Consider the following 21185-nt stretch of genomic DNA (forward strand, 5'->3'; position numbering starts at 1 on the left):
AAAGGCAAAAAAAAACGATATTTTAAAATTTCCGTTCTGAAAGATAGTGAAAAAAACGGAACGCGGGTGCCATCTTGAGCCCTTCCTGGTGCGCAGCCCAGGCAAGTTGTGCGCACCAAGGTGCCCACCCTGGCGGAGGTGCGCGCCCGGGGCAAACCGGGCTCCGACTTCGTGCACTGCATGGTGCCCACCAAGGCGCGCAACCCAGCCAAGGTGCCCACCGCAGCGAAGGTGCACGCGAGGTGCGCACCCGAGGTGCACACCCGGGGCAAACCGAGCTCCGACTTCGTGCACGCCGCACCTTGGAGCACACTTCAGAGCGCTCCTTGGTGCGCACCAGGGCGCGCAACCCAGCCAAGGTGCTCACCCCGGCGAAGGTGCACGCGAGGTGCGCACCCGGGGCAAGCCGGGCTCGGACTTCGTGCACGCCGCACCTTGGAGCACACATCGGAGCGCTCCCGGGTTCGCACCAGCATTGCGCACCTTTGATGCGCTGCCTTCACTAATTTCCAGAAAAGGCAAAAAAAAAAAAAAAACGAGATTTTAAAATTTCCGTTTTGAAAGATAGTGAAAAAAACGGAACGCGGGTGCCATCTTGAGCCCGCCCTGGTGTGCAGCCCAGGCAAGTTGTGCGCACCAAGGCACCCACCCTGGCCAAGGTGGGTCACGGGGTGGGTCCTAGGGTGGGTAACGGGGTGGGTACTAAGGTGCGTGCCAAGGTGGGTCATGGGGTGGGTGCCAAGGTGGGCACCAGGGTGGGTGTGCACCAACCCTAGCCAGGGTAGGTCACGGGGTGGTTGTCGGGGTGGGCGTCAAGGAGCCAAGGTGGGTGGCAAGTAGCCAAGTTGCGTGCCAAGGTGGGTGTCGGGGTGGGTGCCAAGGATCCAAGGTGGGTGCCAAGGAACCAAGGTGGGTGTCTGGGTGGGTGCCGAGGTGGGAGCCAGGGTGGGTCCCAAGGTGAGTGCAAAGGTGGGTGCCAGGGTCAAGGTGAGTGCCAATGTGGGTTCCAAGGTGCCAGGGTCAGGGTGAGTGCCAATGTGGGTTCAAAGGTGCTAAGTTGGGTGCGAGGTTGGGTGCGAGGGTGGGTGGGTGCCAAGGTGTGCTAGGTGGAAGCCCGGGTGGGTCGGCATCCCATGGGTGTCGAGTTGGGTGCCTGATGGGTGCTTCTTGTCAAGTTTTAGTCGTCGGGACTCATTTCGAGCCTTAGAGGTCGTTTCTTGTCCGGTTGCCCTGTCTTCGACCTGGGAACCCAATTTTGGTCCTCGGGTCCCATTTTTTTTTGTCTCGCATCCCACTTTTGGCCTGTGGCCTTTTCGGGGTCGATTCTCGTTTTGGGCATCAGAGCATGTTTCTTCTCCTAAAACCCAATATTTGTTTATTAAGTCTCGGAACACATTTTTGTTCTCGTGGACCCATCATGGGTCTTGGAACGCATTTGTGGTCCTTGGGTCCCATTTTGCATCCCGAAACTTGTGTTTTGGTGCTTGATCCCTATTTTGGGTGCCCACCTTGCACCAAGTGCGCACCCGGGGCAAACCGAGCGCCTTGGTGCACCGGGGCAAGATCGAGCGTGCACCCGAGGCGCCCCGAACATGCACCAAGGTGCACTCGGCCCACATGTGAGCGCAGGTCGTTGCGCCCGAGGTGGTGTGTGGGCACCGCGTTGCAGACGGGACACTGCACGCACACGACGCCCCGTCCAGGTGCACGCACGTAGGCCGGGCCGGGTGCACACCCGACGCCCTAGCAAGGTGCGCGCACCCGGGCAGGGCTCACACTTGGCGAACGGGGCGCACTTCGCGAGGGAGGGTGTGCACCTCGACGGGGGTGGGTGGCCGGGGTGGATTCGCACGTGGGTCGCGGTTTGCTAAGTACACACTGCGACAAGCTCATAACGGGTGCGATCATACCAGCGTTAGTGCACCGGATCCCATCAGAACTCCGCAGTTAAGCGCGCTTGGGCCGGAGTAGTACTGGGATGGGTGACCTCCCGGGAAGTCCCGGTGTTGCACCCTTTTTTAGTTTTTCGCCGGGCGTCGCAATGCTATTTGAATAAACCTTTTGCCCGTTTGCGTTCTCGTCGGGGCCGGGCCGGGCCGGGGTGCGCTGCCCGCACTACCGCGCGCGCGGGGGCGACACCGAGCGCGCACCCGAGGCGCCCCGAGCACACAGGCCACGGTGCAACCCGGGCGTTGTGCGCGCACCCCGGTGCGCCCGAGGTGCTGCGCGCGCACCCAGGTGAAATCGGTGTGCACCTCGGCCAGTGCGCGCTCGGTCGAGTCGCGCACGTTGGCCAAGGTGCACGGTGATGTTTCTTACTCTAAGGTTCCGCACCAGACGCCCGGGACAGGTGAGCGAAGCTGGGCGGGGCCGGGTGCGCGGCCGGGGCAGGTGCACGCAGCTGGAGAGAGCTTTGGAGCACACCAGAGGTGCGCACCTTGGAGCACACTTCGGAGCGCACCAATGATGCGCTCCATTCAAAAGTTTCCTGAAAAGGCAAAAAAAGTTGAGATTATAGAATTTCCCACTTGAGAGATTGTAAAAAAAAAAAATTTAAAATGAAGGAAACGCGGGTGCCAAGGTGTGCGCGCCCGGGTGCGCAGCCCAGCCAAGGTGTGCGCACCAAGGCGCCCACCCTGGCGAAGGTGCACGCAAGGTGCGCACCCGAGGCAAACCGGACAATTAACCCAACTTTCGACTTCGCGCGCACCTGCGCACCTTGGAGCGCACTTCGGAGCGCTCCTTGGTGCGCACCAATCTTGGGCACCTCGGAGTGCACCATGGCGCCCACCAAGGTGCGCACCCGGGGCAAACCGAGCTCCGACTTCGTGCGCACCTTGGAGCGCACGAAAGGTGCGCACCATGGCGCCCACCAAGGTGCGCAGCCCAGCCAAGGCGTGCGCATCAAGGTGCGCACCCTGGCGAAGGTGCGCACCCGGGGCAAACCGAGCTCCGACTTCGTGCGCACCTTGGAGCGCACAAAGGGTGCGCAACCCAGCCAAGGTGTGCGCACCCCGGGCAAACCGAGCTCCGAATCGTGCGCACCTTGGAGCACACTTCGGAGCCCTCCTTGGTGCGCACCGATGTTGCGCACCTCGGAGCGCACCCGGGGAAAACAATGCAATTAACCCGACTTTCGACTTCGTGGGCACCTCGGAGCGCTCTCGGGTTCGCACCTCGGAGCACACCGAGGTGCGCACCTTTGATGCGCTGCCTTCACCAATTTCCAGAAAAGGCAAGAAAACATTGAGAAGGTGTGCGCACCGAGGTGCCCACCCTGGCGAAGGTGCACGCGAGGTGCGCACCCGGGGCAAACCGGGCTCCGACTTCGTGCACGCCATGCTGCGCACCTTGGAGGGCCATGGTGCGCACCTTGGAGCACACTTCGGAGCGCTCAATGGTGCCCAACCCAGCCAAGGTGCCCACCGCGGCGAAGGTGCACGCGAGGTGCGCACCCGGGGTAAACCGGGCTCCGACTTCGTGCACGCCGCACCTTGGAGCACACTTCGGAGCGCTCCTTGGTGCGCACCAGGGCGCGCAACCCAGCCGAGGTGCCCACCCCGGCGAAGGTGCACGCGGGGTGCGCACCCGGGGCAAACCGGGCTCCGACTTCGTGCACGCCATGGTGCCCACCGCGGCGAAGGTGCACGCGAGGTGCGCACCCGGGGCAAACCGGGCTCCGACTTCGTGCACGCCGCACCTTGGAGCACACTTCGGAGCGCTCCTTGGTGCGCACCAGGGCGCGCAACCCAGCCGAGGTGCCCACCCCAGCGAAGGTGCACGCGAGGTGCGCACCCGGGGCAAACCGGGCTCCGACTTCGTGCACGCCATGGTGCCCACCGCGGCGAAGGTGCACGCGAGGTGCGCACCCGGGGCAAACCGGGCTCCGACTTCGTGCACGCCATGGTGCCCACCGCGGCGAAGGTGCACGCGAGGTGCGCACCCGGGGCAAACCGGGCTCCGACTTCGTGCACGCCGCACCTTGGAGCACACTTCGGAGCGCTCCTTGGTGCGCACCATGGTGCCCACCAGGGCGCGCAACCCCGCCGAAGGTGCACGCGAGGTGCGCACCCGGGGCAAACCGGGCTCCGACTTCGTGCACGCCGCACCTTGGAGCACACTTCGGAGCGCTCCTTGGTGCGCACCAGGGCGCGCAACCCCGCCGAAGGTGCACGCGAGGTGCGCACCCGGGGCAAACCGGGCTCCGACTTCGTGCACGCCATGGTGCGCACCAGGGTGCCCACCGCGGCGAAGGTGCGCACCCGGGGCAAACCGGGCTCCGACTTCGTGCACGCCGCACCTTGGAGCACACTTCGGAGCGCTCCTTGGTGCGCACCAGGGCGCGCAACCCAGCCGAGGTGCCCACCCCGGCGAAGGTGCACGCGAGGTGCGCACCCGGGGCAAACCGGGCTCCGACTTCGTGCACGCCATGGTGCCCACCGCGGCGAAGGTGCGCACCCGGGGCAAACCGGGCTAGGACTTCGTGCACGCCGCACCTTGGAGCACACTTCGGAGCGCTCCTTGGTGCGCACCATGGTGCCCACCAGGCCGCGCAACCCAGCCAAGGTGTGCGCACCAAGGTGCACGCGAGGTGCGCACCCGGGGCAAACCGGGGTCCGGCTTCGTGCACGCCGCACCTTGGAGCACACATCGGGGCGCTCCCGGGTTCGCACCGGCGTTGCGCACCGTGGTGGGCACCTCGGAGCGCACCGTGGTGGGCACCTCGGAGCACACCAAGGTGGGCAGCGAGGTGCGCACCTTTGATGCGATGCCTTCACTAATTTCCATAAAAGGCAAAAGAAAACGAGATTTTAAAATTTCCGTTTTGAAAGATAGTGAGAAAAAGGGAATGCTGGTGCCATCTTGAGCCCGCCCTGGTGCGCAGCCCAGCCAAGGTGTGCGCACCAAGGTGCCCACCCTGGCGAAGGTGCGCGCCCGGGCAATTAACCCAACTTCCAACTTCGCGCGCGCCAGGGTGGGAGCGCACCCAACAACCGGGCCTGGGAAGAGCCAATGCGAGAAACCCCACCAAACGCTCTGACAAAAAAAGAGGGGGCGCTCCAGTAACCCCGCTTCGGAGCGCACCCTGGGCAAACCCAGCCAGGGTGCCCACCCCGGCCAAGGTGCAGGCGAGGTGCGCACCCGGGGCAAACCGGGCTCCGACAACGTGCACGCCGCACCTTGGAGCACACTTCGTAGCGCTCCCGGGTGCGCACCTCAGAGCACACCAAGGTGGGCAGCGAGGTGCGCACCTTTGATGCGCTGCCTTCACTAATTTCCAGAAAAGGCAAAAAAAAGAGGAGATTTTAAAATTTCCGTTTTGAAAGATAGTGAAAAAAACGGAACGCGGGTGCCATCTTGAGCCCGCCCTGGTGCACAGCCCAGGTAAGGTGCCCACCCTGGCAAAGGTGCGCACCCGGGCAATTAACCCTACTTCCGACTTCGTGCGCGCCAGGGTGGCAACCGGGCCTGGGAAGAGCCAATGCGAGAAACCCCACCAAACGCTCCGACAAAAAAAGAGGCGGCGCTCCAATAACCCCGCTTCGGAGCGCAGCCGGGGCAAACCCAGCCAAGGTGCCCACCCCGACGAAGGTGCACGCGAGGTGCGCACCCGGGGCAAACCGGGCTCCGACAACGTGCACGCAGCACCTTGGAGCACACTTCGAAGCACTCCCGGGTGCCCACCGGCGTTGCGCACCGTGGTGGGCAGCGAGGTGCGCACCTTTGATGCGCTGCCTTCACTAATTTCCAGAAAAGGCAAAAAAAAATGAGATTTTAAAATTTCCGTTTTGAAAGATAGTGAAAAAAACGGAACGCGGGTGCCATCTTGAGCCCGCCCTGGTGCGCAGCCCAGGCAAGGCATGCGCACCAAGGTGCCCACCCGCGGTGCACGCCCGGGGCAAACCGGGCTCCGACTTCGTGCAGGCCGCACCTTGGAGCACACTTCGGAGCGCTCCTTGGTGCGCACCATGGTGCCCACCAGGGCGCACCCGGGGCAAACCGGGCTCCGACTTCGTGCACGCCGCACCTTGGAGCACACATCGGAGCGCTCCCAGGTTCGCACCAGCGTTGCGCACCTTTGATGCGCTGCCTTCACTAATTTCCAGAAAAGGCAAAAAAAAACGATATTTTAAAATTTCCGTTCTGAAAGATAGTGAAAAAAACGGAACGCGGGTGCCATCTTGAGCCCTTCCTGGTGCGCAGCCCAGGCAAGTTGTGCGCACCAAGGTGCCCACCCTGGCGGAGGTGCGCGCCCGGGGCAAACCGGGCTCCGACTTCGTGCACTGCATGGTGCCCACCAAGGCGCGCAACCCAGCCAAGGTGCCCACCGCAGCGAAGGTGCACGCGAGGTGCGCACCCGAGGTGCACACCCGGGGCAAACCGAGCTCCGACTTCGTGCACGCCGCACCTTGGAGCACACTTCAGAGCGCTCCTTGGTGCGCACCAGGGCGCGCAACCCAGCCAAGGTGCTCACCCCGGCGAAGGTGCACGCGAGGTGCGCACCCGGGGCAAGCCGGGCTCGGACTTCGTGCACGCCGCACCTTGGAGCACACATCGGAGCGCTCCCGGGTTCGCACCAGCATTGCGCACCTTTGATGCGCTGCCTTCACTAATTTCCAGAAAAGGCAAAAAAAAAAAAAAAACGAGATTTTAAAATTTCCGTTTTGAAAGATAGTGAAAAAAACGGAACGCGGGTGCCATCTTGAGCCCGCCCTGGTGTGCAGCCCAGGCAAGTTGTGCGCACCAAGGCACCCACCCTGGCCAAGGTGGGTCACGGGGTGGGTCCTAGGGTGGGTAACGGGGTGGGTACTAAGGTGCGTGCCAAGGTGGGTCATGGGGTGGGTGCCAAGGTGGGCACCAGGGTGGGTGTGCACCAACCCTAGCCAGGGTAGGTCACGGGGTGGTTGTCGGGGTGGGCGTCAAGGAGCCAAGGTGGGTGGCAAGTAGCCAAGTTGCGTGCCAAGGTGGGTGTCGGGGTGGGTGCCAAGGATCCAAGGTGGGTGCCAAGGAACCAAGGTGGGTGTCTGGGTGGGTGCCGAGGTGGGAGCCAGGGTGGGTCCCAAGGTGAGTGCAAAGGTGGGTGCCAGGGTCAAGGTGAGTGCCAATGTGGGTTCCAAGGTGCCAGGGTCAGGGTGAGTGCCAATGTGGGTTCAAAGGTGCTAAGTTGGGTGCGAGGTTGGGTGCGAGGGTGGGTGGGTGCCAAGGTGTGCTAGGTGGAAGCCCGGGTGGGTCGGCATCCCATGGGTGTCGAGTTGGGTGCCTGATGGGTGCTTCTTGTCAAGTTTTAGTCGTCGGGACTCATTTCGAGCCTTAGAGGTCGTTTCTTGTCCGGTTGCCCTGTCTTCGACCTGGGAACCCAATTTTGGTCCTCGGGTCCCATTTTTTTTTGTCTCGCATCCCACTTTTGGCCTGTGGCCTTTTCGGGGTCGATTCTCGTTTTGGGCATCAGAGCATGTTTCTTCTCCTAAAACCCAATATTTGTTTATTAAGTCTCGGAACACATTTTTGTTCTCGTGGACCCATCATGGGTCTTGGAACGCATTTGTGGTCCTTGGGTCCCATTTTGCATCCCGAAACTTGTGTTTTGGTGCTTGATCCCTATTTTGGGTGCCCACCTTGCACCAAGTGCGCACCCGGGGCAAACCGAGCGCCTTGGTGCACCGGGGCAAGATCGAGCGTGCACCCGAGGCGCCCCGAACATGCACCAAGGTGCACTCGGCCCACATGTGAGCGCAGGTCGTTGCGCCCGAGGTGGTGTGTGGGCACCGCGTTGCAGACGGGACACTGCACGCACACGACGCCCCGTCCAGGTGCACGCACGTAGGCCGGGCCGGGTGCACACCCGACGCCCTAGCAAGGTGCGCGCACCCGGGCAGGGCTCACACTTGGCGAACGGGGCGCACTTCGCGAGGGAGGGTGTGCACCTCGACGGGGGTGGGTGGCCGGGGTGGATTCGCACGTGGGTCGCGGTTTGCTAAGTACACACTGCGACAAGCTCATAACGGGTGCGATCATACCAGCGTTAGTGCACCGGATCCCATCAGAACTCCGCAGTTAAGCGCGCTTGGGCCGGAGTAGTACTGGGATGGGTGACCTCCCGGGAAGTCCCGGTGTTGCACCCTTTCTTAGTTTTTCGCCGGGCGTCGCAATGCTATTTGAATAAACCTTTTGCCCGTTTGCGTTCTCGTCGGGGCCGGGCCGGGCCGGGGTGCGCTGCCCGCACTACCGCGCGCGCGGGGGCGACACCGAGCGCGCACCCGAGGCGCCCCGAGCACACAGGCCACGGTGCAACCCGGGCGTTGTGCGCGCACCCCGGTGCGCCCGAGGTGCTGCGCGCGCACCCAGGTGAAATCGGTGTGCACCTCGGCCAGTGCGCGCTCGGTCGAGTCGCGCACGTTGGCCAAGGTGCACGGTGATGTTTCTTACTCTAAGGTTCCGCACCAGACGCCCGGGACAGGTGAGCGAAGCTGGGCGGGGCCGGGTGCGCGGCCGGGGCAGGTGCACGCAGCTGGAGAGAGCTTTGGAGCACACCAGAGGTGCGCACCTTGGAGCACACTTCGGAGCGCACCAATGATGCGCTCCATTCAAAAGTTTCCTGAAAAGGCAAAAAAAGTTGAGATTATAGAATTTCCCACTTGAGAGATTGTAAAAAAAAAAAATTTAAAATGAAGGAAACGCGGGTGCCAAGGTGTGCGCGCCCGGGTGCGCAGCCCAGCCAAGGTGTGCGCACCAAGGCGCCCACCCTGGCGAAGGTGCACGCAAGGTGCGCACCCGAGGCAAACCGGACAATTAACCCAACTTTCGACTTCGCGCGCACCTGCGCACCTTGGAGCGCACTTCGGAGCGCTCCTTGGTGCGCACCAATCTTGGGCACCTCGGAGTGCACCATGGCGCCCACCAAGGTGCGCACCCGGGGCAAACCGAGCTCCGACTTCGTGCGCACCTTGGAGCGCACGAAAGGTGCGCACCATGGCGCCCACCAAGGTGCGCAGCCCAGCCAAGGCGTGCGCATCAAGGTGCGCACCCTGGCGAAGGTGCGCACCCGGGGCAAACCGAGCTCCGACTTCGTGCGCACCTTGGAGCGCACAAAGGGTGCGCAACCCAGCCAAGGTGTGCGCACCCCGGGCAAACCGAGCTCCGAATCGTGCGCACCTTGGAGCACACTTCGGAGCCCTCCTTGGTGCGCACCGATGTTGCGCACCTCGGAGCGCACCCGGGGAAAACAATGCAATTAACCCGACTTTCGACTTCGTGGGCACCTCGGAGCGCTCTCGGGTTCGCACCTCGGAGCACACCGAGGTGCGCACCTTTGATGCGCTGCCTTCACCAATTTCCAGAAAAGGCAAGAAAACATTGAGAAGGTGTGCGCACCGAGGTGCCCACCCTGGCGAAGGTGCACGCGAGGTGCGCACCCGGGGCAAACCGGGCTCCGACTTCGTGCACGCCATGCTGCGCACCTTGGAGGGCCATGGTGCGCACCTTGGAGCACACTTCGGAGCGCTCAATGGTGCCCAACCCAGCCAAGGTGCCCACCGCGGCGAAGGTGCACGCGAGGTGCGCACCCGGGGTAAACCGGGCTCCGACTTCGTGCACGCCGCACCTTGGAGCACACTTCGGAGCGCTCCTTGGTGCGCACCAGGGCGCGCAACCCAGCCGAGGTGCCCACCCCGGCGAAGGTGCACGCGGGGTGCGCACCCGGGGCAAACCGGGCTCCGACTTCGTGCACGCCATGGTGCCCACCGCGGCGAAGGTGCACGCGAGGTGCGCACCCGGGGCAAACCGGGCTCCGACTTCGTGCACGCCGCACCTTGGAGCACACTTCGGAGCGCTCCTTGGTGCGCACCAGGGCGCGCAACCCAGCCGAGGTGCCCACCCCAGCGAAGGTGCACGCGAGGTGCGCACCCGGGGCAAACCGGGCTCCGACTTCGTGCACGCCATGGTGCCCACCGCGGCGAAGGTGCACGCGAGGTGCGCACCCGGGGCAAACCGGGCTCCGACTTCGTGCACGCCATGGTGCCCACCGCGGCGAAGGTGCACGCGAGGTGCGCACCCGGGGCAAACCGGGCTCCGACTTCGTGCACGCCGCACCTTGGAGCACACTTCGGAGCGCTCCTTGGTGCGCACCATGGTGCCCACCAGGGCGCGCAACCCCGCCGAAGGTGCACGCGAGGTGCGCACCTGGGGCAAACCGGGCTCCGACTTCGTGCACGCCGCACCTTGGAGCACACTTCGGAGCGCTCCTTGGTGCGCACCAGGGCGCGCAACCCCGCCGAAGGTGCACGCGAGGTGCGCACCCGGGGCAAACCGGGCTCCGACTTCGTGCACGCCATGGTGCGCACCAGGGTGCCCACCGCGGCGAAGGTGCGCACCCGGGGCAAACCGGGCTCCGACTTCGTGCACGCCGCACCTTGGAGCACACTTCGGAGCGCTCCTTGGTGCGCACCAGGGCGCGCAACCCAGCCGAGGTGCCCACCCCGGCGAAGGTGCACGCGAGGTGCGCACCCGGGGCAAACCGGGCTCCGACTTCGTGCACGCCATGGTGCCCACCGCGGCGAAGGTGCGCACCCGGGGCAAACCGGGCTAGGACTTCGTGCACGCCGCACCTTGGAGCACACTTCGGAGCGCTCCTTGGTGCGCACCATGGTGCCCACCAGGCCGCGCAACCCAGCCAAGGTGTGCGCACCAAGGTGCACGCGAGGTGCGCACCCGGGGCAAACCGGGGTCCGGCTTCGTGCACGCCGCACCTTGGAGCACACATCGGGGCGCTCCCGGGTTCGCACCGGCGTTGCGCACCGTGGTGGGCACCTCGGAGCGCACCGTGGTGGGCACCTCGGAGCACACCAAGGTGGGCAGCGAGGTGCGCACCTTTGATGCGATGCCTTCACTAATTTCCATAAAAGGCAAAAGAAAACGAGATTTTAAAATTTCCGTTTTGAAAGATAGTGAGAAAAAGGGAATGCTGGTGCCATCTTGAGCCCGCCCTGGTGCGCAGCCCAGCCAAGGTGTGCGCACCAAGGTGCCCACCCTGGCGAAGGTGCGCGCCCGGGCAATTAACCCAACTTCCAACTTCGCGCGCGCCAGGGTGGGAGCGCACCCAACAACCGGGCCTGGGAAGAGCCAATGCGAGAAACCCCACCAAACGCTCTGACAAAAAAAGAGGGGGCGCTCCAGTAACCCCGCTTCGGAGCGCACCCTGGGCAAACCCAGCCAGGGTGCCCACCCCGGCCAAGGTGCAGGCGAGGTGCGCACCCGGGGCAAACCGGGCTCCGACAACGTGCACGCCGCACCTTGGAGCACACTTCGTAGCGCTCCCGGGTGCGCACCTCAGAGCACACCAAGGTGGGCAGCGAGGTGCGCACCTTTGATGCGCTGCCTTCACTAATTTCCAGAAAAGGCAAAAAAAAGAGGAGATTTTAAAATTTCCGTTTTGAAAGATAGTGAAAAAAACGGAACGCGGGTGCCATCTTGAGCCCGCCCTGGTGCACAGCCCAGGTAAGGTGCCCACCCTGGCAAAGGTGCGCACCCGGGCAATTAACCCTACTTCCGACTTCGTGCGCGCCAGGGTGGCAACCGGGCCTGGGAAGAGCCAATGCGAGAAACCCCACCAAACGCTCCGACAAAAAAAGAGGCGGCGCTCCAATAACCCCGCTTCGGAGCGCAGCCGGGGCAAACCCAGCCAAGGTGCCCACCCCGACGAAGGTGCACGCGAGGTGCGCACCCGGGGCAAACCGGGCTCCGACAACGTGCACGCAGCACCTTGGAGCACACTTCGAAGCACTCCCGGGTGCCCACCGGCGTTGCGCACCGTGGTGGGCAGCGAGGTGCGCACCTTTGATGCGCTGCCTTCACTAATTTCCAGAAAAGGCAAAAAAAAATGAGATTTTAAAATTTCCGTTTTGAAAGATAGTGAAAAAAACGGAACGCGGGTGCCATCTTGAGCCCGCCCTGGTGCGCAGCCCAGGCAAGGCATGCGCACCAAGGTGCCCACCCGCGGTGCACACCCGGGGCAAACCGGGCTCCGACTTCGTGCAGGCCGCACCTTGGAGCACACTTCGGAGCGCTCCTTGGTGCGCACCATGGTGCCCACCAGGGCGCACCCGGGGCAAACCGGGCTCCGACTTCGTGCACGCCGCACCTTGGAGCACACATCGGAGCGCTCCCAGGTTCGCACCAGCGTTGCGCACCTTTGATGCGCTGCCTTCACTAATTTCCAGAAAAGGCAAAAAAAAACGATATTTTAAAATTTCCGTTCTGAAAGATAGTGAAAAAAACGGAACGCGGGTGCCATCTTGAGCCCTTCCTGGTGCGCAGCCCAGGCAAGTTGTGCGCACCAAGGTGCCCACCCTGGCGGAGGTGCGCGCCCGGGGCAAACCGGGCTCCGACTTCGTGCACTGCATGGTGCCCACCAAGGCGCGCAACCCAGCCAAGGTGCCCACCGCAGCGAAGGTGCACGCGAGGTGCGCACCCGAGGTGCACACCCGGGGCAAACCGAGCTCCGACTTCGTGCACGCCGCACCTTGGAGCACACTTCAGAGCGCTCCTTGGTGCGCACCAGGGCGCGCAACCCAGCCAAGGTGCTCACCCCGGCGAAGGTGCACGCGAGGTGCGCACCCGGGGCAAGCCGGGCTCGGACTTCGTGCACGCCGCACCTTGGAGCACACATCGGAGCGCTCCCGGGTTCGCACCAGCATTGCGCACCTTTGATGCGCTGCCTTCACTAATTTCCAGAAAAGGCAAAAAAAAAAAAAAAACGAGATTTTAAAATTTCCGTTTTGAAAGATAGTGAAAAAAACGGAACGCGGGTGCCATCTTGAGCCCGCCCTGGTGTGCAGCCCAGGCAAGTTGTGCGCACCAAGGCACCCACCCTGGCCAAGGTGGGTCACGGGGTGGGTCCTAGGGTGGGTAACGGGGTGGGTACTAAGGTGCGTGCCAAGGTGGGTCATGGGGTGGGTGCCAAGGTGGGCACCAGGGTGGGTGTGCACCAACCCTAGCCAGGGTAGGTCACGGGGTGGTTGTCGGGGTGGGCGTCAAGGAGCCAAGGTGGGTGGCAAGTAGCCAAGTTGCGTGCCAAGGTGGGTGTCGGGGTGGGTGCCAAGGATCCAAGGTGGGTGCCAAGGAACCAAGGTGGGTGTCTGGGTGGGTGCCGAGGTGGGAGCCAGGGTGGGTCCCAAGGTGAGTGCAAAGGTGGGTGCCAGGGTCAAGGTGAGTGCCAATGTGGGTTCCAAGGTGCCAGGGTCAGGGTGAGTGCCAATGTGGGTTCAAAGGTGCTAAGTTGGGTGCGAGGTTGGGTGCGAGGGTGGGTGGGTGCCAAGGTGTGCTAGGTGGAAGCCCGGGTGGGTCGGCATCCCATGGGTGTCGAGTTGGGTGCCTGATGGGTGCTTCTTGTCAAGTTTTAGTCGTCGGGACTCATTTCGAGCCTTAGAGGTCGTTTCTTGTCCGGTTGCCCTGTCTTCGACCTGGGAACCCAATTTTGGTCCTCGGGTCCCATTTTTTTTTGTCTCGCATCCCACTTTTGGCCTGTGGCCTTTTCGGGGTCGATTCTCGTTTTGGGCATCAGAGCATGTTTCTTCTCCTAAAACCCAATATTTGTTTATTAAGTCTCGGAACACATTTTTGTTCTCGTGGACCCATCATGGGTCTTGGAACGCATTTGTGGTCCTTGGGTCCCATTTTGCATCCCGAAACTTGTGTTTTGGTGCTTGATCCCTATTTTGGGTGCCCACCTTGCACCAAGTGCGCACCCGGGGCAAACCGAGCGCCTTGGTGCACCGGGGCAAGATCGAGCGTGCACCCGAGGCGCCCCGAACATGCACCAAGGTGCACTCGGCCCACATGTGAGCGCAGGTCGTTGCGCCCGAGGTGGTGTGTGGGCACCGCGTTGCAGACGGGACACTGCACGCACACGACGCCCCGTCCAGGTGCACGCACGTAGGCCGGGCCGGGTGCACACCCGACGCCCTAGCAAGGTGCGCGCACCCGGGCAGGGCTCACACTTGGCGAACGGGGCGCACTTCGCGAGGGAGGGTGTGCACCTCGACGGGGGTGGGTGGCCGGGGTGGATTCGCACGTGGGTCGCGGTTTGCTAAGTACACACTGCGACAAGCTCATAACGGGTGCGATCATACCAGCGTTAGTGCACCGGATCCCATCAGAACTCCGCAGTTAAGCGCGCTTGGGCCGGAGTAGTACTGGGATGGGTGACCTCCCGGGAAGTCCCGGTGTTGCACCCTTTCTTAGTTTTTCGCCGGGCGTCGCAATGCTATTTGAATAAACCTTTTGCCCGTTTGCGTTCTCGTCGGGGCCGGGCCGGGCCGGGGTGCGCTGCCCGCACTACCGCGCGCGCGGGGGGCGACACCGAGCGCGCACCCGAGGCGCCCCGAGCACACAGGCCACGGTGCAACCCGGGCGTTGTGCGCGCACCCCGGTGCGCCCGAGGTGCTGCGCGCGCACCCAGGTGAAATCGGTGTGCACCTCGGCCAGTGCGCGCTCGGTCGAGTCGCGCACGTTGGCCAAGGTGCACGGTGATGTTTCTTACTCTAAGGTTCCGCACCAGACGCCCGGGACAGGTGAGCGAAGCTGGGCGGGGCCGGGTGCGCGGCCGGGGCAGGTGCACGCAGCTGGAGAGAGCTTTGGAGCACACCAGAGGTGCGCACCTTGGAGCACACTTCGGAGCGCACCAATGATGCGCTCCATTCAAAAGTTTCCTGAAAAGGCAAAAAAAGTTGAGATTATAGAATTTCCCACTTGAGAGATTGTAAAAAAAAAAAATTTAAAATGAAGGAAACGCGGGTGCCAAGGTGTGCGCGCCCGGGTGCGCAGCCCAGCCAAGGTGTGCGCACCAAGGCGCCCACCCTGGCGAAGGTGCACGCAAGGTGCGCACCCGAGGCAAACCGGACAATTAACCCAACTTTCGACTTCGCGCGCACCTGCGCACCTTGGAGCGCACTTCGGAGCGCTCCTTGGTGCGCACCAATCTTGGGCACCTCGGAGTGCACCATGGCGCCCACCAAGGTGCGCACCCGGGGCAAACCGAGCTCCGACTTCGTGCGCACCTTGGAGCGCACGAAAGGTGCGCACCATGGCGCCCACCAAGGTGCGCAGCCCAGCCAAGGCGTGCGCATCAAGGTGCGCACCCTGGCGAAGGTGCGCACCCGGGGCAAACCGAGCTCCGACTTCGTGCGCACCTTGGAGCGCACAAAGGGTGCGCAACCCAGCCAAGGTGTGCGCACCCCGGGCAAACCGAGCTCCGAATCGTGCGCACCTTGGAGCACACTTCGGAGCCCTCCTTGGTGCGCACCGATGTTGCGCACCTCGGAGCGCACCCGGGGAAAACAATGCAATTAACCCGACTTTCGACTTCGTGGGCACCTCGGAGCGCTCTCGGGTTCGCACCTCGGAGCACACCGAGGTGCGCACCTTTGATGCGCTGCCTTCACCAATTTCCAGAAAAGGCAAGAAAACATTGAGAAGGTGTGCGCACCGAGGTGCCCACCCTGGCGAAGGTGCACGCGAGGTGCGCACCCGGGGCAAACCGGGCTCCGACTTCGTGCACGCCATGCTGCGCACCTTGGAGGGCCATGGTGCGCACCTTGGAGCACACTTCGGAGCGCTCAATGGTGCCCAACCCAGCCAAGGTGCCCACCGCGGCGAAGGTGCACGCGAGGTGCGCACCCGGGGCAAACCGGGCTCCGACTTCGTGCACGCCGCACCTTGGAGCACACTTCGGAGCGCTCCTTGGTGCGCACCAGGGCGCGCAACCCAGCCGAGGTGCCCACCCCGGCGAAGGTGCACGCGGGGTGCGCACCCGGGGCAAACCGGGCTCCGACTTCGTGCACGCCATGGTGCCCACCGCGGCGAAGGTGCACGCGAGGTGCGCACCCGGGGCAAACCGGGCTCCGACTTCGTGCACGCCGCACCTTGGAGCACACTTCGGAGCGCTCCTTGGTGCGCACCAGGGCGCGCAACCCAGCCGAGGTGCCCACCCCGGCGAAGGTGCACGCGAGGTGCGCACCCGGGGCAAACCGGGCTCCGACTTCGTGCACGCCATGGTGCCCACCGCGGCGAAGGTGCACGCGAGGTGCGCACCCGGGGCAAACCGGGCTCCGACTTCGTGCACGCCGCACCTTGGAGCACACTTCGGAGCGCTCCTTGGTGCGCACCATGGTGCCCACCAGGGCGCGCAACCCCGCCGAAGGTGCACGCGAGGTGCGCACCCGGGGCAAACCGGGCTCCGACTTCGTGCACGCCGCACCTTGGAGCACACTTCGGAGCGCTCCTTGGTGCGCACCAGGGCGCGCAACCCCGCCGAAGGTGCACGCGAGGTGCGCACCCGGGGCAAACCGGGCTCCGACTTCGTGCACGCCATGGTGCGCACCAGGGTGCCCACCGCGGCGAAGGTGCGCACCCGGGGCAAACCGGGCTCCGACTTCGTGCACGCCGCACCTTGGAGCACACTTCGGAGCGCTCCTTGGTGCGCACCAGGGCGCGCAACCCAGCCGAGGTGCCCACCCCGGCGAAGGTGCACGCGAGGTGCGCACCCGGGGCAAACCGGGCTCCGACTTCGTGCACGCCATGGTGCCCACCGCGGCGAAGGTGCGCACCCGGGGCAAACCGGGCTAGGACTTCGTGCACGCCGCACCTTGGAGCACACTTCGGAGCGCTCCTTGGTGCGCACCATGGTGCCCACCAGGCCGCGCAACCCAGCCAAGGTGTGCGCACCAAGGTGCACGCGAGGTGCGCACCCGGGGCAAACCGGGGTCCGGCTTCGTGCACGCCGCACCTTGGAGCACACATCGGGGCGCTCCCGGGTTCGCACCGGCGTTGCGCACCGTGGTGGGCACCTCGGAGCGCACCGTGGTGGGCACCTCGGAGCACACCAAGGTGGGCAGCGAGGTGCGCACCTTTGATGCGATGCCTTCACTAATTTCCATAAAAGGCAAAAGAAAACGAGATTTTAAAATTTCCGTTTTGAAAGATAGTGAGAAAAAGGGAATGCTGGTGCCATCTTGAGCCCGCCCTGGTGCGCAGCCCAGCCAAGGTGTGCGCACCAAGGTGCCCACCCTGGCGAAGGTGCGCGCCCGGGCAATTAACCCAACTTCCAACTTCGCGCGCGCCAGGGTGGGAGCGCACCCAACAACCGGGCCTGGGAAGAGCCAATGCGAGAAACCCCACCAAACGCTCTGACAAAAAAAGAGGGGGCGCTCCAGTAACCCCGCTTCGGAGCGCACCCTGGGCAAACCCAGCCAGGGTGCCCACCCCGGCCAAGGTGCAGGCGAGGTGCGCACCCGGGGCAAACCGGGCTCCGACAACGTGCACGCCGCACCTTGGAGCACACTTCGTAGCGCTCCCGGGTGCGCACCTCAGAGCACACCAAGGTGGGCAGCGAGGTGCGCACCTTTGATGCGCTGCCTTCACTAATTTCCAGAAAAGGCAAAAAAAAGAGGAGATTTTAAAATTTCCGTTTTGAAAGATAGTGAAAAAAACGGAACGCGGGTGCCATCTTGAGCCCGCCCGGGTGCACAGCCCAGGTAAGGTGCCCACCCTGGCAAAGGTGCGCACCCGGGCAATTAACCCTACTTCCGACTTCGTGCGCGCCAGGGTGGCAACCGGGCCTGGGAAGAGCCAATGCGAGAAACCCCACCAAACGCTCCGACAAAAAAAGAGGCGGCGCTCCAATAACCCCGCTTCGGAGCGCAGCCGGGGCAAACCCAGCCAAGGTGCCCACCCCGACGAAGGTGCACGCGAGGTGCGCACCCGGGGCAAACCGGGCTCCGACAACGTGCACGCAGCACCTTGGAGCACACTTCGAAGCACTCCCGGGTGCCCACCGGCGTTGCGCACCGTGGTGGGCAGCGAGGTGCGCACCTTTGATGTGCTGCCTTCACTAATTTCCAGAAAAGGCAAAAAAAAATGAGATTTTAAAATTTCCGTTTTGAAAGATAGTGAAAAAAACGGAACGCGGGTGCCATCTTGAGCCCGCCCTGGTGCGCAGCCCAGGCAAGGCATGCGCACCAAGGTGCCCACCCGCGGTGCACACCCGGGGCAAACCGGGCTCCGACTTCGTGCAGGCCGCACCTTGGAGCACACTTCGGAGCGCTCCTTGGTGCGCACCATGGTGCCCACCAGGGCGCACCCGGGGCAAACCGGGCTCCGACTTCGTGCACGCCGCACCTTGGAGCACACATCGGAGCGCTCCCAGGTTCGCACCAGCGTTGCGCACCTTTGATGCGCTGCCTTCACTAATTTCCAGAAAAGGCAAAAAAAAACGATATTTTAAAATTTCCGTTCTGAAAGATAGTGAAAAAAACGGAACGCGGGTGCCATCTTGAGCCCTTCCTGGTGCGCAGCCCAGGCAAGTTGTGCGCACCAAGGTGCCCACCCTGGCGGAGGTGCGCGCCCGGGGCAAACCGGGCTCCGACTTCGTGCACTGCATGGTGCCCACCAAGGCGCGCAACCCAGCCAAGGTGCCCACCGCAGCGAAGGTGCACGCGAGGTGCGCACCCGAGGTGCACACCCGGGGCAAACCGAGCTCCGACTTCGTGCACGCCGCACCTTGGAGCACACTTCAGAGCGCTCCTTGGTGCGCACCAGGGCGCGCAACCCAGCCAAGGTGCTCACCCCGGCGAAGGTGCACGCGAGGTGCGCACCCGGGGCAAGCCGGGCTCGGACTTCGTGCACGCCGCACCTTGGAGCACACATCGGAGCGCTCCCGGGTTCGCACCAGCATTGCGCACCTTTGATGCGCTGCCTTCACTAATTTCCAGAAAAGGCAAAAAAAAAAAAAAAACGAGATTTTAAAATTTCCGTTTTGAAAGATAGTGAAAAAAACGGAACGCGGGTGCCATCTTGAGCCCGCCCTGGTGTGCAGCCCAGGCAAGTTGTGCGCACCAAGGCACCCACCCTGGCCAAGGTGGGTCACGGGGTGGGTCCTAGGGTGGGTAACGGGGTGGGTACTAAGGTGCGTGCCAAGGTGGGTCATGGGGTGGGTGCCAAGGTGGGCACCAGGGTGGGTGTGCACCAACCCTAGCCAGGGTAGGTCACGGGGTGGTTGTCGGGGTGGGCGTCAAGGAGCCAAGGTGGGTGGCAAGTAGCCAAGTTGCGTGCCAAGGTGGGTGTCGGGGTGGGTGCCAAGGATCCAAGGTGGGTGCCAAGGAACCAAGGTGGGTGTCTGGGTGGGTGCCGAGGTGGGAGCCAGGGTGGGTCCCAAGGTGAGTGCAAAGGTGGGTGCCAGGGTCAAGGTGAGTGCCAATGTGGGTTCCAAGGTGCCAGGGTCAGGGTGAGTGCCAATGTGGGTTCAAAGGTGCTAAGTTGGGTGCGAGGTTGGGTGCGAGGGTGGGTGGGTGCCAAGGTGTGCTAGGTGGAAGCCCGGGTGGGTCGGCATCCCATGGGTGTCGAGTTGGGTGCCTGATGGGTGCTTCTTGTCAAGTTTTAGTCGTCGGGACTCATTTCGAGCCTTAGAGGTCGTTTCTTGTCCGGTTGCCCTGTCTTCGACCTGGGAACCCAATTTTGGTCCTCGGGTCCCATTTTTTTTTGTCTCGCATCCCACTTTTGGCCTGTGGCCTTTTCGGGGTCGATTCTCGTTTTGGGCATCAGAGCATGTTTCTTCTCCTAAAACCCAATATTTGTTTATTAAGTCTCGGAACACATTTTTGTTCTCGTGGACCCATCATGGGTCTTGGAACGCATTTGTGGTCCTTGGGTCCCATTTTGCATCCCGAAACTTGTGTTTTGGTGCTTGATCCCTATTTTGGGTGCCCACCTTGCACCAAGTGCGCACCCGGGGCAAACCGAGCGCCTTGGTGCACCGGGGCAAGATCGAGCGTGCACCCGAGGCGCCCCGAACATGCACCAAGGTGCACTCGGCCCACATGTGAGCGCAGGTCGTTGCGCCCGAGGTGGTGTGTGGGCACCGCGTTGCAGACGGGACACTGCACGCACACGACGCCCCGTCCAGGTGCACGCACGTAGGCCGGGCCGGGTGCACACCCGACGCCCTAGCAAGGTGCGCGCACCCGGGCAGGGCTCACACTTGGCGAACGGGGCGCACTTCGCGAGGGAGGGTGTGCACCTCGACGGGGGTGGGTGGCCGGGGTGGATTCGCACGTGGGTCGCGGTTTGCTAAGTACACACTGCGACAAGCTCATAACGGGTGCGATCATACCAGCGTTAGTGCACCGGATCCCATCAGAACTCCGCAGTTAAGCGCGCTTGGGCCGGAGTAGTACTGGGATGGGTGACCTCCCGGGAAGTCCCGGTGTTGCACCCTTTTTTAGTTTTTCGCCGGGCGTCGCAATGCTATTTGAATAAACCTTTTGCCCGTTTGCGTTCTCGTCGGGGCCGGGCCGGGCCGGGGTGCGCTGCCCGCACTACCGCGCGCGCGGGGGCGACACCGAGCGCGCACCCGAGGCGCCCCGAGCACACAGGCCACGGTGCAACCCGGGCGTTGTGCGCGCACCCCGGTGCGCCCGAGGTGCTGCGCGCGCACCCAGGTGAAATCGGTGTGCACCTCGGCCAGTGCGCGCTCGGTCGAGTCGCGCACGTTGGCCAAGGTGCACGGTGATGTTTCTTACTCTAAGGTTCCGCACCAGACGCCCGGGACAGGTGAGCGAAGCTGGGCGGGGCCGGGTGCGCGGCCGGGGCAGGTGCACGCAGCTAGAGAGAGCTTTGGAGCACACCAGAGGTGCGCACCTTGGAGCACACTTCGGAGCGCACCAATGATGCGCTCCATTCAAAAGTTTCCTGAAAAGGCAAAAAAAGTTGAGATTATAGAATTTCCCACTTGAGAGATTGTAAAAAAAAAAAATTTAAAATGAAGGAAACGCGGGTGCCAAGGTGTGCGCGCCCGGGTGCGCAGCCCAGCCAAGGTGTGCGCACCAAGGCGCCCACCCTGGCGAAGGTGCACGCAAGGTGCGCACCCGAGGCAAACCGGACAATTAACCCAACTTTCGACTTCGCGCGCACCTGCGCACCTTGGAGCGCACTTCGGAGCGCTCCTTGGTGCGCACCAATCTTGGGCACCTCGGAGTGCACCATGGCGCCCACCAAGGTGCGCACCCGGGGCAAACCGAGCTCCGACTTCGTGCGCACCTTGGAGCGCACGAAAGGTGCGCACCATGGCGCCCACCAAGGTGCGCAGCCCAGCCAAGGCGTGCGCATCAAGGTGCGCACCCTGGCGAAGGTGCGCA

At 63.4% G+C, this 21185-nt stretch overlaps 4 non-coding genes across 4 annotated transcripts; all 4 read left to right on the forward strand.

The window, feature by feature from the left end:
* The first annotated feature begins 1896 nt into the window (after positions 1 to 1896).
* Positions 1897 to 2015, forward strand: LOC131870905 (5S ribosomal RNA). The gene has a single exon (XR_009369206.1). It is a non-coding gene; the product is annotated as a 5S ribosomal RNA (ribosomal RNA).
* Positions 2016 to 8004: 5989 nt separating this feature from the next.
* On the forward strand, positions 8005 to 8123 carry LOC131870906 (5S ribosomal RNA). Its single transcript, XR_009369207.1, has one exon. It is a non-coding gene; the product is annotated as a 5S ribosomal RNA (ribosomal RNA).
* A 5989-nt stretch (positions 8124 to 14112) lies between these two features.
* On the forward strand, positions 14113 to 14231 carry LOC131870907 (5S ribosomal RNA). Its single transcript, XR_009369208.1, has one exon. It is a non-coding gene; the product is annotated as a 5S ribosomal RNA (ribosomal RNA).
* A 5916-nt stretch (positions 14232 to 20147) lies between these two features.
* On the forward strand, positions 20148 to 20266 carry LOC131870908 (5S ribosomal RNA). Its single transcript, XR_009369209.1, has one exon. It is a non-coding gene; the product is annotated as a 5S ribosomal RNA (ribosomal RNA).
* Positions 20267 to 21185: the final 919 nt, after the last annotated feature.

This window comes from Cryptomeria japonica, unplaced genomic scaffold (assembly GCF_030272615.1).
Source record: "Cryptomeria japonica unplaced genomic scaffold, Sugi_1.0 HiC_scaffold_357, whole genome shotgun sequence".
NCBI lineage: Eukaryota > Viridiplantae > Streptophyta > Pinopsida > Cupressales > Cupressaceae > Cryptomeria > Cryptomeria japonica.